At 42.6% G+C, this 12,703-nt stretch overlaps 1 protein-coding gene across 3 annotated transcripts in view; it reads right to left on the bottom strand.

The window, feature by feature from the left end:
• Window positions 1-12,703, bottom strand: part of CHST11 (carbohydrate sulfotransferase 11) — a 245,946-nt gene that overhangs the window by 195,581 nt on the left and 37,662 nt on the right. Inside the window, exon 1 of one of the 3 annotated variants that reach the window (XM_075123272.1) lies at window positions 1,189-1,306. The exons of the other annotated variants lie outside the window; for them this stretch is intronic. The gene's annotated coding sequence lies outside the window, so the exon portion shown is untranslated. Of the gene's footprint in view, window positions 1-1,188; window positions 1,307-12,703 lie in introns of those variants that run through there. 3 annotated transcript variants of the gene reach the window in all.

Here is a 12,703-nt window from a genome sequence, read left to right as displayed (position 1 = left end):
AGAATGTGATCCAGTGTGTGTATTGTGTCAGACTTCTGAACCCTAATCCTCAATGTATTTATGGTAAAATAACCTCCGATGTTTATAACATTTAACGTTCACGTATTATCTGTATTGTGCTAGTGCCCAAAGACCCCACAGAGATTGTGACCTTATTGTATTGGGTGCTAACGAGCTTACACTCTACATAGACAAGACAGACCAAGGAAGTATTGTTATCCACATTTCTCGGACAGGAAACTGAGGCAGAGAGATTATCTTGACCAAAGTGTCAAAGTTTGTGGAAAAGTCAGAAATTCAACCCATATCTCCTAAATCCAAGACCAGTGCCTTAACCACTAGCCTCTCTATTCTGCATTGACATATGCAGTATTGTATGCCTCAGTGCCCAGATGTAGTTCCCAATCTTATAGCAGCTGTTCCTGTAGAACTGCTGTGGAGCCTGTTCCAGTATAAATCTCACTGGCTTTAGTGGGGTTTGCATGGGTGTAACTGAGGGTTACATTTGGCCAAGTTTCTCTCACATTGTACTATATATATTTGTGTGTGTATAGCATATACAAAAGTCAGTAAAAACTACACTGTTATACGAACAAAAGATCCAATCCTGCAGCCCCACATGAGGCACATAACTGATTTCAGTAGAAATTAAGCCTGAAGCAGCAACAGGATCAAGCCCAAGATTCAGCTACATGTAGCAAAGATTGTCAGAAGCTTGATTATTAAGGGTCTGTATCAGTGTTTTAAGAATTTTCTCCTTCTGTGTTCTAGGCTGTTGGATGTGTCTGAACAAGAGAGACTCTTTCACAGCAATTTTTAGATTATTACAGAAACTCTCTGTGGATCAGGGACCAGCTAGTCTGCTTTCTGTTCTGGTTGTAAGGTATGTGGCAAATTGCCAGCACTACTTTGATGGGTCTCGCACTCTCTCTTCTTGAGGAGGGTTCAGGGCACCGTTTCTCACCCCCTGAACTGGGGTATTAACTGCCCCACTAGTGTCCTAGAGGAGGGGAGTGGAGAGGGAGGGCCCCGGGCCCGCCCTCTACTCCGGGTCCCAGCCCAGGCGCCCTAGGGATAGCGGTAAACTGCTTGAACTAGCAGTTCCTTGCCCTGGGCTACTTCCCTCTCCTGCCCTTCAGCTTGTGGGGCTTCCTGCCCTCCCTCTTCACAAACCAGGTTTCCCTTTACCTAGGGTCTTGGTCTTCTTAGCCCACCGCAGCACTTCTCCAAACTCTCCTCTGCTTCCCTCCAAACTGCTCTCTGCTCCAACACCAGTCCACTCTGCTTCAGCTCCTTCCCTTGTCTCATTGAAACGGGGGGGGGGGGGGAGGGGGTTATCATGTGACTGGCTTCAGGTGCTCTAATTGGCTTCTGGTGCTTTAATTAATCTATAGCAAACTTTCTTTCCTCTACAGGGAATAAGGCTCCCTTCTAACACTCTCCTGCTGCCCTCTGGCCATGCTGTATCACAGGTATTAAATACTGACATATTATTCTCCTTCATCAAGAATAATCATTTCTACATCAGTGTAAACATATGCAGCAGTTATAATGTGTAAAATGAAAGCCATTTCCTGGCTTTTGAGAAAAAAATTAATAGTAAAGATTGTTTAGTGAAAACAAAAATAAAAATTAAGACTACAATTTTCAAAAATGGATGTCCACATTTAGAACTCTAAGTCCATATTTAGGCATCTGAAAGAAGGAACGTCACCTGGCTTTCAAAAGTTCTGAGTACACAACAGTTTGCATTGACTTCACTGAGAACTACAGATGTTCAAACTTTTCTGAAAATCAGGCCACTTAGTTACCGAAATATAGACTTGGGGTTTCATTGGTTTTTAAATTTTAACCTTTTGTAATAACACTTGAAGATCGTAGCATCCTTTGAGATTCTAGGGGCTGCATTGCCAGGTCTGTAGGTTTTTTGTTTTTTAAATAAAGATAAGAAAAAGATCACTATTACCGAACTGGTGCTGAATGTTCACTGATGACTTTGCCTTCCTAAAACATTACAGTTGAATTCATCAGTCTTGATGCATCCAGAACTCCAACAGAGTTCAAGACCTGCACCACTGGGCTCTTATACTTCAAAAGAGAAAATAGCAGTTCTGTTGCAGTAACTCCACTCTCTGTGTGTGTTATACTTTACAAGTGTTTCAGCCTAAGTTACATTCAACTCTATCAGAGAGAGAGAGAGAGAGAGGCACTGATTCCTCAGGAGTCAGAAAAGTCACTGTAGAAAATAGTTAGGCTTCTGTAGCCCTGCTTTTCTTCTTGATTGATAAACAAGGTATCTTTAAGTATTTAAAAAGCCTGTCAAATCAATACAACTGATTAGTTCAGTAACAATACATGCAAACACTCACTGTACACTCCATGACTAAACACACATTTTTGCATATCCATGTTTATCTACTAAATGAAAGCAGCCTGATTATCAGAGATGCTGACCACCCACTGAACTCAATGGCATCAATAAGTCCTCATGACCTTCAAAAAAATCAGACCACTGGTTTACCAGCAGGTGCCTCGCTTTACACACCCATACTTGAAAATTTTGGCCACAGCTTTTTGGACATAGCCCAGAAAAAATAAAAAATGTGTTATTTCACCAAACGGTCTTCAGAATGTTCCTGGAAAGGGAATGCATATGAAAATAGAAAATAAAACTATATATGCTAACCCTTCATCTTAAAGCTATCTTTGGAACCTAGCATTCTAAGTATTTCAGACCAGAGGCTGCTATATTTTTCTCTGGGGGGAAAAAAAGGCATCTAAGTTTTGTTAGATTTGTTCAAACAATGTTCAGATACACTAGATCTAAACAAGGGGCCCAAATCTGAAATCTTTACTCATTCAAATACTCTAGTCACATTGACTTCAGTGGGACTACCCATGTGAGTAAGGACACCTTGCAAGAATTAGGAATAAGGGTCTAGTGGGTAAAGCACTTGACTGAGACTCAGCAGATCTGGGTTCAATTCCCAGCTCAGTCACATACTGCTTGTGTGGTCTTGGGCAAAACATCTAATGCTCTCCCTGTGCCTCAGTTTACCCATCTATTAAAAAAAAAGGCTATAATACCCCCTCTCACACACAGGGTTAGTCTTGGTGATTGCTTAGGAGCCCCAGGCTTTGTCTGAAAAAAAACTACTTTCTACCGACCTTGAACATGATCACTTGGTATAATGTTGCTTGGAGAGCATGGGGGAGAAAATTCACACCAAAACAAAAGACATGTTTCTTCATGTTAAAGTTCTGGCGAAAAATCAGCTGATAAAAACAATTCTAGAAAATCACAATTTTTTTTTTATATTTTGGTTTTCCCCTTCACCCCCCACCCCCGGCCCAGCCAGGCCTTTTTTCTATTTTGTCACGGATATGGGGGAGGGGTGGAATGGAGAGAACAAATCAAAGCTTTTTGCTGTTTTTGTTAAAAAACAGGAAAAAAAAAAATTTGTTCATTAAATTTTCATGGGGGAAGATTTTCAGCCCCCCCACAAAAAAGTATTCAAAAATTGTCTGCCAAAACTGTCATGGTTGCTAACTTCAGAACTGAAACTATTCTTCTATGAATGGAGCCAAACAGGTTGGTGTCATCTGAATGAGGGTAGGCCCTCCTAACTTGACATTGCTATTCTCTGCGGGTTGTGGCCCTCTTCTAGGCCCCAAACCTGCAAATGCTTAAACATGCACTTATCAAGCATGCGAATTATCCCACTGAGAGGAATGGGAAGCATGCATGGGAGGATCTGCAGGCTTGGGTCCTAGCCTTCTGCTGAGTTCTTTTTTACTCTGAAATTTAGGCAGAGGACTGAAAGCCAGGGCAGACACAATGTATATGCTGCCTGCTCTGGATCAGCCACTTCTCACTAGGCATGCCATTTCCATCACCCAGGATCATCATCACCATCAATGGAGTTATCCAGATTTACCACATTAACTGCCTTCACAGTCTGGGCAATCTGCTCAAGGCTGCCCTGAGCTGTAGCTGGTCTGATCATTAATAAATAAGCAGGCGTCAAGCAAGATAATCCCCCAGTACACTGCCACCTATCCCACAAGAAAAAAAGCAAAACCCAAACCCGTTTAGTTATATTCCTAGAAATCTCTGAGGCTAGGGAGGGGGCTTGGTGAAAGACCATTTGTTCAAACGTGACTAGCAAATTTTAATAATCTCAAAAGAATGTTAAAATGTTGTGGCTAAACTGTCTAGACCAGCTCTGAGTTGTAAAATATTCCATTCAGCTGAGAAAATGCACCTCAGAGCAACTACAGTCCTAAACAGAATAGCTTTCCACTGAATTGGGAGTACAAGAAATTACTTGTGTGTTTACAAGTGTTAACTTCAGTTTAGTCAATTTGTTATTTCCCTTAGCCTGTCTTTATTACCTTGTGCCTGTTCTCCTACATCAGCACATACCACTGAGGGACAGATCCTCAGAAGTTACACCTATGTGAGAATCTGGCCACCTATTTATTAGCCTTTCCCCCTAAACAAGAACATACTGGAGTTTGCAGGGGGAAACTGCACTGCTAGAGCCTGATCCAAAGCCCACTAAAGTCAGTCGGCTTCGGGAGCAGGCTGCTAGACAATGTCTCTATTGTCCTTTAGCCCTTTTCTGTTAACAAGCAGTTTTATCCTCATAAGATTCAGCTAAATGAAAAATCAGTAACAAGAACTGCTGCTGTGACTGGGGGGAAGAAAAGATTGATTTTAAAATTGGTTACAAACTTTCTTTTCCCCTAAACCACACAAACTAGACTGAATGCACCTGATTCAGACCTCACATACCCCAGCATAAATTGGGAGTAAGGCAATGAAATCAGTGGAGATACACTAGGGGAGAGGAAACCAAGATAAGGCTCAAAGTCTATTACTTTCAGAAACTCAATAATAGAGCTCAGGGAGGATAGGAATTTAGGACCGCAATCCAGCAAAGTCTTATGCACATGCTTAACATTATACCCTGTGAGTAGTCTCCCTGACATTCATGGGACTATTCTTGGTGTGTAAAGTTAAGCATGTGCTTAGATCTTCATAGGATCAGGGCTCAAGACAACTGGGGCCCAATCCTACAGTTGTGACAAGGACAAAAACCACCAGTTGCAGCTAACAGGAGTTTTGAGAAAGACAAGACTACAGGTTAAGGTCCAATGTGTGTAACGAGCTGGTTCTTCACTGCATGAATATAGACAGGAATAAGTCTATGACATTTAAATACATATAATCATAACAACTCATTAAGAAAAAAGATTTGCAGTATAAAGAATATCACGTTCACCATAATAAATAAATAAATACATACATACATACCAACTCGCCATTATAGACATAGCACAGTCAGAGTAGGAGAGAAGTTGGAGTCAGGAAAGGATAAACATCACTACAAGGGCCAATAGTGTAAAGAAAGTTAAGCAAGTGTTGTACATTGTTAGCAAAGTGCTCACATGATCTTGACAAACTGATCCCTTGCTAGTACAGGATCAGACACTGATTGTTGATTACAACTGGAGTGATCAGATGTCCTGATTTTATAGGGACAGTCCTGATATTCAGGGCTGTGTCTTATGTATACGCTCATTACCCCCCACCCCCTTTAGCCCCATCCTGATTTTTCACACTTGCTATCTGGTCATCCTAATTGCAATCAATCATCTCAAAATGTGGAAAAAACAGCCTCTTTAATTTACACACACAGGCAGTGACTCCAAGCAAAGAGCAGGTGACAGGGAAAGGTTAGAGGATTTAAGGATGAATAGAAAATAAAAGACAGGAAGATTTTAACAAGGAAGAGGTAAGAAAGCAAACAAAAGAGTCAGTCTAAAAACAGTTCCCAAGGGGAAAATACTGATTCCTACAACAAATATCTGACAACTCCAAATTTGTTTGCTGTAAGTTTCTTGAGCAGAATTCTTAAAACTCTGCAGCATTTTAACACAGAGAAATATTTGGAATAAATTATGAACCCCACTACTAAGAACGCCCATTTTCCTTGGTGGTTAAGTAAGGAGACTTACTACAAGAAGAGCTTGAGAAAAGTGTTTTGGCAAAATGCCCATGCACACTACAGGAGGAAAATATTCTTTGTCATTTTCCAGACATGGACCCACCGACAGGTGGAGCTGCTTGAAAATTTTCCAACCGACATTTTTTCTGTCAGAAAATGCCAATTTGTCAAATTTCATTGAAATGTACCATGGGAACACACATTATTTCAATGAAATTTCATTTTGGAAAAAAAAATAAAAAAAACATAGCATTTCAATAATGTTTTAACCTTATCAGAATGGAATGTTTCCGGTTTTTCATCTTTTGTTTCAAAAAAATGTTTATTTTTATATTATAATTTAAACACAGACTAAACCTAATTTTAAAAATATAAAAAACAATCTAAATGAAGTGTTTGGATTGACCCAAAATGAAGTTTTTTCAGAAATTTCACTTTGTGGGAAGATTTGAAATTTTGACTTTTCTTTCTACTTCATAACGATGGTTTCCCCTCAGAATTTCCTATGGAACAAAAATTCCATATTTCTTTGCTTCTGAGAGGGAAGCTGCAAGAGCAGTCATGCACCACTCCCTAGCAGTGCAGGTACATCGTTTCAGGCACCAGGAGCAGCCGGTGGAGAGGTAAATCACTGCAGGGCTGGGGACACCCCAGCTAGTGGCTCCTACCCTGAGCCGGGATCAGCTGCTAGTCCCAACTAGGCTGGAGGCAGAAGGGGACAGAACTTTCTCTTCCCTTGCAGGGAGTGGCTGGGGCTGTGTCAGACCCACCTCCACAAACCTCCCCCAGCTGCAGGAAGCTCAGCATCCTCCCTTGCTTCATGCCCCCATCGCTCCTCAGCTGTGGGGGGAGGGGTCACCATACGGAAACTGCTCCCCCATCTGCCCAAACCCAGTGCATCTAAACCTCCCATACCCAGACACTCCTGCCAAGCCTCACCAGGTACATCCAGAACCCCGCCAGCCCTCCATACCCAAACCCCACCCCACTGAACCTCAATCCCTGCATCTGGATCCCCCTGCACCCAGACTCCCTTCTTCTAGACCTCCACCCCTGCACCCCAGACCACCCCCTCACTGACCTCCCTGCACTCAAACCCCATCCTAATGAGCCCCACCCCCCTGCACTACCCTGAGCCCCCAAATCCAGACCCCCATGCCACTGACCCCCCAACTACCTGCACCAAGACCCCTACCCCACCAAGCCCCATTCCCTCAGCAGCCAGGCTCTGCTGCTAAGACCCACCACACCCACACTGCTGAGCCCCAACCACTTTCACCTGGAAGCCTCTGCAGAGACCCCTTGCCCCTGCACCTGGAACCCCCCCCCCACCCAATGAGCCTCTGTGCATCCAGATCCTCCCACACCTAGACCACCTACTGAGCTGCCTGCACCCAGATTGTCCCACACAGAATCCTCTCACCCCACACCTGGATCCCCTCCACAATTGAATCCTGCCTGGTTGAGCCTGCCTGCCCCACACCTGGAGCACCTGGTGCAGAGGGGCAGGGCCCCAGGGTGTTTCTGGGGAAGGCCCAGGCCTTGTACTGTGTCAGGGTCAGATGCAGGCTCACCGCTGAGTCAGTGTCCTGGGTGGGCTGCAGGGTGATCTCCCACCTTTGTGCAGCCAGTGGCCTGTGCTCCCCACTGCCATGCTGGAGCTTCTGCATTTATTGACAAATAAAACTTGCAGAATTTTAAAATATTGTGCGCAGAATTTCTAATTTTTGGTGCAGAATGCCCTCAGGAGTAATAATCAGCGTGTTTGTTTCCCTGAATTACTGACACTAGATGTCAGAGTCAGAAATTGAACACACACACACAAAAAGCCACTAGCATCATAAACCACAGTGACCAGGCAGACAGTGGTCGCAAGTGGAGGCTGAAAAGATTTCTGGCTTGTTCTTTGTGTTATCAGAATCTTGTTCTGTTCTTCCTAGAACCCAGAGGTTACCATAGCAGAACGGAGCACTGTAAATATCTGACTGTCAATCAGATATTTCAACTAACCAGTGATGACCATGGCCCTTTGTATATGTTAGGCTTCATTCATACAGGTAAATGAGGCTCCTCTCACACAATTACTTGGTCAGATTTTATCTCAGTTGCACTGATGCAAAAGTGGTGTAAATCTAACAGCAACAGTGGAGACACTGGATTTATGTTGGCATCAGAGTAAACAACTTGGTCTATTTTCTTTAAATTGCAAAGAGATATATGCCTTCCTGGTGTAGTCAAACTTGGCTATAGACTGTTCACATTGGTACAACGACCGCAATATTTAGAGTTAGAAACGCTGCAGAGCACACAAATTATATTTGGGCCAACATGACACGCTTGGCCCTTAAGTGCAGTCTGATATTTTTTGTACTGTGACAGGCTGGCAGTGTTTCCTATCCTGTGAGACAATGTTCAGCCCACTGGGAAAAGAATTAAGTGGGTTCTGCTAATCACGGTTGCTGGTGGCTTTTTACCCTACTTGGGTATAATGAATGTGGGAGTGGTTCTCTAGAGGAGAGAGGATCTAGGCGGGGTGTGGACTGAGTAGTCATGAGGTAAGAGGTGTAACAGCAGCAGCTGCCACCACACCTGGGAAAAAGGAGATTTACTTCCTGTGTTAATAAAGTCAAACACCAGGAATGGGGCAAGTTTTAAACTCTATATAGTGTGTGGACTTTCTTTTAGGAGGAGATTGAGACAGGCACTTGCTTGCACAAACCCCACATCAAATGCTGTATAGCAGAGAGCATCACACATGTTATTTCTATATCTTGGTGACTATGGAAGCCTGCCAAAGAGCAGTAGACCAACTGTCCAGTGCCTGCAGGTCTGTTCAGATAACAAATGTCCTGCCATAAAACCTGCCACTGTTGCTAGCAGTGATCTCTTCAAAGGGGAGAATGCCCTCACTGATCACTACAATTTTCTAAGTTCAGTTTATTGCTTCCCAATTGCATTTACATGCAGCACTGCAGATCTTGATGAATGAAGGTGTATCTATTTGAACCAAGCACTATGGGCCAGCACTGCATGAGAGCAGGATGAAATCAGAAATATGACAAATGATTGTCTATTAAGAATGAGACTTACAGTGGGGAGTTTTGGGTAGCTTGTAATTTATATTCACGGACATCTAAGTAAACACACGTGACATGCAGATCTGCTGGTAATGTGGCTTACTGTGAGAAAATCTGACACTCACTGCTAATACAAGGGATACAAAGTCTTAATAGGAGATTAAAGAACAAATAGGCATGTCCAATATTGCTATGTCTGAAGCACTTATACTGTAAATGCAGAAAAGAAATGATTATTCTGAACCCTGGACTGTTGTTGCTAACTATGGGCCAGACAGAAATCTGTTTCAGCATGAAAACTGACTATCCATGGAGGAAAGTACCACCTATTGTAAGTAAGGCTCTCACTCTGACCCTATATGACTCACGGCCACTTAGGCACAATAAGCTGTAGCACAGCTGAGGCTAGAATGAATGCCAGACTGTTGAATCAAGGAAACAGCTAAATCTGCCTTAAAATCTATGTCAATCACATATTAGATTTGGAATACTCCTCACTTTTCTATTTTTAAACACACATTTCCCTCACAATTTTCTTTGTAAGTTTAGGACAAAAATCCAGCATGATTTTTATTTCACTGTAATAATATGCAGGCAAGTGACAACTCTAACAACATATGTTTTTTATTTTGCTTTTCAAAGGAAGTAAAATAAGGTTAATGTTCCAGAAAGGTGTTTTCTTTAACAGACACTAAAATTAAAATTGCAGTGCATTAAACTCATGAGCAAATTGCGATGCAGCTTCCCATAACTTCTTAAAAAGTCTATAATGTGTAAAATAATAAAATATCAAGCTCTATGTAGAATTTAAAATAGAAGTTAGTTCTTAGGGAGCCGAGCTCTTAAGAGACAGTTAAAGAAGCAGTGTGGTCTAGTGCACAGAGCACTAGACAGACTCAGGAAACCTGAGTTCTATTCCCGATTGGCACTGATCTACTGCATCCCCTTGGGCAGGTCACTTTCTCTCTCTGTGCTTGTTTCCTATCGCAGCCTCTTCTGTCTTGACTACTTAGACTGTAAGCTCTTTGGGTCAAGGACGGTCTCTGACTATGCATTTGGTACAATGCTAGCACGAGACCCCAATTTCTGTATTATAAGTCCCAATCACTAGCTCCACAGTAGTAAAGAGCAGCGAGTCTACATAGTACCACATAAACTGGCTAGGTCCTGGGACAACCACCAGTTTTAAACAGGTCAAGGATGGAACTGGGGTGCAATGCCTTTTAACTAAGGGTGGATAGGAAAATCATGCAAATGAGTTCCCCCTCCTAAAAAGCCATCTGCAGATCTTTGTTCCCCTCTCACTGTTTTCTTCTTATTCATATGGGTCAAGAACCTTTTACTATTGGTTTTAATTCCCCGTGCAAGGTCCAACTCTGCCTGGCTTTTGGAGTTCTCACTTTGTCCCTACACTTTCTGACCTCCAAGAGGTAACTTTCCTTACTGATCCCTCCCGTCTTCCATTCCTTGTAGGATTTCTGCTCTCTTAATAACCTGTTTGAGATGCTTGAGAACTTGCCTGGTTACAACACTGCCAGCTGAAGCCAGAACCCCCACCCTCCACAAACCAGCCCACAGTGCATCCATGCCCTCAAGAGCAAATACAGTGCTGGGACACACGCAAGCTGGCCAGGCACTCACAAGCAAGAGAGACTGAAGAGCGTAGGACATGATCTCTAGCATGGGGAGTTGCTAGTCTGTAGTGCCAGCCCCAGCCTGAGGATTTGGAGGTTTGGGTTTTTTTCAGGGCTGGGGAGGAGGTAAGAACCACAGATAAAGGAGAAGGAAATAATGAGGAAAAAAAATCCTGTCTGGCTGGTGGGTCTTGCCCACATGCTCAGAGTCCAACTTATTGCCACATTTAGGGTCAGGAAGGAGTTTTCCTCCTTTCAGATTGGCAGAGATCTTGGGGGTTTTCACCTTCCTCTGCTATATGCAGCACAGGTCATTTGCTAGTTTGAACTAGAGTAAATGGTGGATTCTCTGTAACTGGAAGTCTTGAAATCATGATTTGAGGACTCCAGTAACTCAGCCAGAGGTTCGGGGTCTATTACAGGAGTGGGTGGATGAGGTTCTGTGGCTTGTGATGTGCAGGAGGTCAGACCAGATGATCATGCTGGTCCCTTCTGGCCTTAAAGTCTATGAGTCTAGCACAGACCATGGTGTAATGCAATGTCATTTTTAACTTCTCCTTGATGCCCCAGAGTAGACTCTGTCAACTGAAAGTGACGCTATGAGTAATTCACGTCTCCTTCCCGTCTCCCATTACAAAGGGACTTTTCTGCCTCCAGCACTGCGAGCAATGACACTACATGACAGCCACTCACTTCAGCCTCCCGCTATGTAAAGAAGCGATTTAAAATGGATAATGTGCAAACTTGTAGATTTACGGCTCCGGAGGATTTCAGCCTCAGCGTTATTTCTTGAACATGGCTCAAAAATAACGACGAGGAGAAACGGAGCTCTCTTTCCCACGCACCCCCTTTGGTCAGGCTGAGCGTAGAGCAGAGCCTAGTGGAGAGGCTGTCAGAAAGACAACATACGGTTTGTCACACTGAGAATCTGGGGGACTGGTGCAATTAAAAAATAAATAAAATAAAATAAAGTTAAAGACAGACAGAGACAGACAGACAGACATTTCACTACATGTTGGGGTTCCTACTGGTTAGAACAGAAGCCTGGGTCCTCTTCTCAGCTCTCTGTCCCGGTTACTATCTAAAGATGAGCCAGTTACTTTGTGCCTCTGTTTATCCATCTGTAAAATGGAGCCCGAACTACTTCCTCATTTCGCAGGGTTATTGTGAAAAGTGCTTTGAATTCCTCAGATGGAAGAGACTCTAAGGCTACAATTTTCAAAAGTGCTCAACACACCCAATCTAGGCCAGATTTTCAAGAGAGATCAGCTCCTATTTAGGCATCACAATAAGTGATCAGATTGTAAAAATAACTCATCATGCTAGGAGTTGCACTCTTTTGAGAATCTGATCCTTTTGAGAGAGGGAGAGACCTAAACAGGAGCTGAGCATTTTGAAAAACATGACTCCAGTTCTTGGTGCTGAACATGTCAAAATCTGGCTTAGAGTGCATTTGAAAAATTTGGCCCCACATGTATTATGTATTATCGTATTTCCAACAACTATTATTTTGGATGTACTTTTCTCTGGAGATTAAGAAAAAAAGGAGGGTTAAGTTTTTCAATGGCAATTATAAATTAAAATGGATAAAAGCTGCACCTAAAACAAAGAAGATCTTACACCGATATGTGTTTAATTAAACAGAGAGAGACTCAAAAGAAAACTAACTCCTAGGTGAGTTTTGTGGGTGGGAGCGGTTCATTTCTAAATAAACGAACAAAAGCCCTTAAGAAAAAAGATCAGGATTAGTGAAATGATGCAAGGTTTATGTACGAAAACTCAAATTGAAAAACATTTAACTTTGTGAGAACTAATCTGACATGTAATAACCATGGAGTTATAAAAGTACTAAAAAGTCAATACCACATTACAAACCTTAAATAAATCAGCTATTGATTTGAAAACAAAATTCTGTCTGGATGAAGTGGACAAGAAAATTACTGCAAGTAAGGATCATCTATCTTTATTGCACAAACAC

The sequence above is a fragment of the Caretta caretta genome, chromosome 1 (assembly GCF_965140235.1).
Source record: "Caretta caretta isolate rCarCar2 chromosome 1, rCarCar1.hap1, whole genome shotgun sequence".
NCBI lineage: Eukaryota > Metazoa > Chordata > Testudines > Cheloniidae > Caretta > Caretta caretta.
This window is presented reverse-complemented; position numbering and strand designations above follow the sequence as displayed.